Source organism: Egretta garzetta, unplaced genomic scaffold, assembly GCF_000687185.1.
Source record: "Egretta garzetta isolate BGI_Z169 unplaced genomic scaffold, ASM68718v1 scaffold120, whole genome shotgun sequence".
Classification (NCBI taxonomy): domain Eukaryota; kingdom Metazoa; phylum Chordata; class Aves; order Pelecaniformes; family Ardeidae; genus Egretta; species Egretta garzetta.
The window spans coordinates 1,083,157-1,088,384 of NW_009258270.1; the positions used below are offsets into that span (position 1 = coordinate 1,083,157).

General features: G+C 40.8%; 1 protein-coding gene across 8 annotated transcripts in view; it reads left to right on the top strand.

Annotated features, from left to right (window-relative positions):
- Nucleotides 1–5,228, top strand: part of SGSM2 (small G protein signaling modulator 2) — a 57,131-nt gene that overhangs the window by 14,301 nt on the left and 37,602 nt on the right. The window contains exon 1 of one of the 8 annotated variants that reach the window (XM_035889384.1): nucleotides 1,489–1,517. The exons of the other annotated variants lie outside the window; for them this stretch is intronic. The gene's annotated coding sequence lies outside the window, so the exon portion shown is untranslated. Of the gene's footprint in view, nucleotides 1–1,488; nucleotides 1,518–5,228 lie in introns of those variants that run through there. 8 annotated transcript variants of the gene reach the window in all.

Here is a 5,228-nt window from a genome sequence, read left to right on the forward strand (position 1 = left end):
TCAGGGTACGCGCGTGCTCTGTGGACTCGATGGCAGTGATACCAGCCTGTGTGGTGCTTTTGAGGATGTGAGGCTGGAAGTCCTGTCGCACTTATTTCAGAGACTTTCTAAAGAGTGTGGGTTTTAAATCTCATTCAAAGGAGTTGCTGACCTGCAATAAGTATCTTTGAACTGTTTATGCTCTGTTTGTCTTCTCGGGGTGTATCTCATGTTGTGTGCTTTTGCTTTCAAGCTCCTAAAGTGTCTCCATACATCAGGACTGCACAAGCATTTATTGTTCCCTGAAGGAAAGTGGAGGAAAACTGTTGCACACAAGCGCTTTTGGCTTTAATTCTGCACATGAGAGAAGACCTAATGTGGAGATCCCATACCCATCCTTTGCAGTTCCCTTTCACATAGTGCTGGGGCACCTAGGCTTGGATAATGGTCAGTGTAAGATGCTTCCTTCTTGGAAAATAAGTAGTGGGAAAGGTTAGTTGGAATACCTCTGTGTCAGTCGATAGCAGTCGATACCAGTTCACAGTGAAAGGACTGGCAAATTCTGAGAAACAGCATGGTTCTTGTGTCCTGTTAACATTTTAGAACTGATTCAGTATGGAACATGATTTCAGTTAACTGCAAAACACTAGGATTGGACTTTCTGTCGAACAAGTTAACAGTTACTTCCCATCTTTAATTGGATGTCACGGCTTCCTAAAGCAGATGAGTACTCCATTCACTTTGGGAGGGGGTAGGCAATAGGAAAGCAGTTGTCTGGCTGGATTTTCTGGAGCCACATGCTTAGTCTGTGATCAGTTAAGATCTTAAGTTTCAGGGTCCAGGAGTATTTGTGGGAATACAATCAAATAGCTTCAACTGAAATCTTGGCTATATCTCTGTCAAAGCTGCCAGTGGAAAAGCAGGAAACCTGTGAACTTGAGTATGGCTGGTGACTCCTCAAGACAGATTCCTGGGTATTTCAGGGGCAGATAGCATGTCTGAGTTGCCGGAGTGCCTGGTAGTGCTGGTTAGGAATGTGAGCTGCTAACATACATAGGGTTAACCACAAAAATGTGGTTAGTTGTGGGACTGTTTTCTTCATTGGTCTTATGATGACTTGTTATCCCATTTTGCACAAAGTTAATTGTGTTTGGAAGAGAAGATCTAATTAGGAACCAATGACTGCATGATGCTGGAGCTTGTGTTCTGTTCTTTCTTGTTCAGGACCTGAAATCCAAACAATTATCAGAGTCACCAAATGCCACAATTGCCAGCCCCAAGCAATGAAAATTCATGAGTCAGAAATCTTTTCCTTTGTGGCCTTAAATTACAAGTCTGGATTAAAGTTCATGACAGGAGAATAAAATCAACTGAAGAATAGAAATGTATTTCTTAAATACATTTCTTCTCCAGAGATTCTTATCCAGTGGCATGCTTCAAGATGGCAGAGCTTTCAGAAGAATGTCAAATAGCCAGAGACTTGCAGTGAAATTGTGGAAGGCGGCGATGTGGAAAACTCTCCTTTGTTTGTTTTTAAGGTGAGAAATAAGTTCCTGATAGAAGCCCTTGCTCTGCCTCCTATTTAAAGTATGGCAACAAGGTGCTAACAGACGAAAGGAACAGGAGATTGATTTGGGGCTAGTCTGGACCTCATGTTTGAAGCACCCTGACTGTCCACACAACAAGCTGTTCCCAGTGATTTCCATAGGAGTCACAGCCTTCCAGTTCCTCTGAACATCACCCCATTAGGAAGAGGTGCCTTATGCTTTGGGTTTTTTAGGTTGAGTGCCTTGAGGCTTCTAAGTAGCACAGTGCTGCTCGGATCTGACAAAAAATTAAGAATTCTGTTTCTTCTCTTTTTTTCTTAGCTCACAGAAATGTAACTTATGTAGAAATAGATATAAATAACCATTCTCCAACCAGCCATTTTGTTATTTTAATTCTTTTGGCTTTCTACCCTTGACATTGATGTTTTTAAAAAAATAACACCAGTTAATCTGCTATGGAAATGCAGGTCTCAAAAACAAAATATGAGCCTCCCTGTATTACTACTCCTATTTGGAAAACAAAGTAAACATTTTCAGTGATGAATAATGCTTATAAAATAGTTTACAGAGGCTCTACCTTGCTTCATAAACACTTTAGCCCAAAGAGAGTACCAGAGATGATCATAATTGGGGGGAGGCAAATATTTTTTCACGCAAATTTAAAAGCTTTTGGTTGTGCTCCAAAGATGAGTGCTTTGAAGTAATGAGTGGCGTGCTATAGAGGAGAGGGGAAAAAAAAGCGTGACTATTAGCTGTGATGTGAAATCAAACAGGTTTTGAACTGCACGTGTTCTTAGTTTGAGAAGTGAAATATAATCTCTCATGCTTTTTAGAGCACTCTGCTGAACATTTTGCTTTAGTCCTGGGCCATCAGATTGGATCACATTCAATTATTTCAAGAAACCTCAGTAATTTTTATTTACCCTTAATAGTGTTTAATGGAAACACTTCCATTTTCTGAAGGGTATTGAGATCCTTGAGACTTAATGGTCAAGTTTTTGAAGAGCAGCACTCACCAACTTCCAGCCCTGATGTTTCCCAGCCAGAGCTATGTTTAGAACCCAGGATTTTCCATTTAGATATCTTTTTTTTCCCAGGGATTTATTGAAAATATGATGTCTGTGTCCTGTCTGTGTGGCAGAGTAAAACACAAGAAGCTTGAGTCCAGGTGAACTTAACCATTAAACCACACAGCCTTGCATGTTCAGTCCCACTAACTGCTGCTTTTACCTTTCTTCCAGGGGAAAAAGTTGCTTTCTCCTGATACGGATTCAACCTGTCCAGTTAACTATAAGTAGAGTTTTCAAATTAAATCATTCTTCTGTAGTGTGTTTTCAACATTTCTTTAACAGTGAATCTCCTTTCACATGAAACCTCCAGGAGTGAAATGGAAAGGTTTTTTTCTGGTGCTTTTCAAGTTGTAGTTGAGTTGTACTTAACTACTGAGGCATTAGCTTGAGGTTGTGATTATAAAGAAAATATTCAGTTGGAGTTTACTTCTTACACTCTTGCTTCCTACCCTTGTATTCTATGAAGCTTTTTTTCCCCCCCTTGTACTCTAAGTGTACTTCTCTCTCGCTGACATATAAACTCATTCGTTCTGGAGGTTTATGGGCTTAACCCTGAAAACTATTGCAACCCTGAAAATTAAGAAGTGATTGCGGATATCTTTATATCATTCATACCCCATGCTATGATATTTAAATCACAGTGTCAGAGGTCTGAGGAAGATACTAGTTCAAAATGAACCACTTTTTTTAGTGCTTTTTGTTCTGATAAGCTTCCTTCCGTCTCGGTTGCAGTGGTTGTTGCAGGTTTGGCTTTGGTGAGTGAGGTATTGAAAATGAGGTGAGGCAGGTGGGAGTGAGAGTTCGGCCGTAGCACAGCTCTCCCCTTGCCAGCCTTGCTTAGTGTCCCGTGAGTGTGCTTGGATTTGTCATGTGAAATCCCATATTTGCATTGCAAATATCTGGAGAGTCTACAGTCCTTAGCAGTTGGAGACAGAATGTCAAATGGGGATGGGGACTTAAGCACATGCTTGCTATTCACTTTTTTCCTTTTCCATGAAGTGTGCAACGCAGTACCCTTTGGAGAAAGGAGCAAGGATCTGGATATCTCCTCTGCAGTCATTTGCTTCTTAGCCAGTATGCAGGTACAGCTGGGTACCTCATCTGCTCAGTATGCATTTCTCAATGACATAGCATGCTGTAACTCGGTAATAAAACTGGTTTCAAACTGGGCAGATCCGTGGTTAGCTAGGTAAAGCAAGAGCAGCTGGAGATCACGAGCATCTGATTGCTTCTTTATCATCCTCCTCTTTTCACTTGTTCTTATTTTCTTCAGCCTCACGAATTCTATTCCCTGTGCACAGTTTCCATGAAAACAAAGTATTTAGCTGCAGTGTTTCTTCCTGTCTAAGGAAAATTTCATCTGTTAGAGAAAGCCCATAAATAATCCTTCCACAGGCCTTCTTTTCTCTGCTTACTGCCCTGCCAGCCCCATCCCTGGAGCTCTTCCATTTCACACTCCATTAAGTCATGTCAAGATTTTCATAAAGGCAAAAAAGGAGAAAACTAAAGTTGTTCACCTGACCCAGCATGAAGCAGCCTTGTTGAAGTCATAAAAATGTGTCATTTTTCAAAGCTTGTTGGGGACCACGATTATTTGGACTGTAAATCAATGATATATCTGCACTTAATTAAATTCAGCGGTGGATACTGCAGGGGGTGTTCCTCAAAACTGGCTGGAGTTAATGAATTTTTAGATGGCTGCTGTCAGCTGAACGATACAAGGGAATTACTTGAGCCGTGGTGATTTATTCCAAGTGCAGCGCTGCTCTTCCAATCTGTATGTAACGAATATCTGCGCTTTTCTATAGTCAGTTTTTATATATATTTATTGTTACAAGTGTAACAACAGTGGGCAGGCTCAGAATCACGTAGGGCTCTGCTCAGAAAGCTTACAGTAGTTATTTATCCATGTGCATGCATACATATGAATAAAAGCATGTGTATGTGTGTACAAACTACCTGTTCGTACACAAAACTGCCTGTTGATGTCTTTCTGGTGTTACCAGCTCCTCCGGAAACAGCTAAATCCTCATCTCTTTGTGTGTGCTTTAAGTGTCAGATTCCAAAAAGGGAAAAATGGTTGATTTTCTGTAAAATAGGTAAATAACTTCATTTTCCTGTCCCAAAGGTTCTTCTAACTATAACCCCTAAAGTGTTTTGCATGTTACCTTTTCAGGCAGCAATCTGAGCTCTGCGTTCTGCAGTTTGCAAATCCAGGGGGATTACCTACTTTTGGTTTGTTAGAAATTAAGGAAGGTGGGTTTGCAGAAACCTGCTTTACCTGACCCTCCAGCTCTCTTCCCCCCAAGTAGTTCCCTGTCAAGATTATTTTTTTCCCACCCCCCAGCTCTACCATGTATTCTTGCTGTTGTCTCCATTGCATGCTGGCTGGGTTTTATGTGTGTGTGTCTGAGTGTGGTTATAATACAAAATCTGTATTGATTTCAACTGACTGAAAGCATAAGCTGATGCACGATGGAAATGGGGGAGTGTTTGTGCACACCATACTGGTCTGTGTGTTCAATTAAAATTTCTTGTCATTTCTGACACCATCCAGCAGAATAATAAGAGGGGTGTATATTATATTGAGGATAAATGAGTTCAGTTTGTTTTCACCCGTTCCCACAAGCCT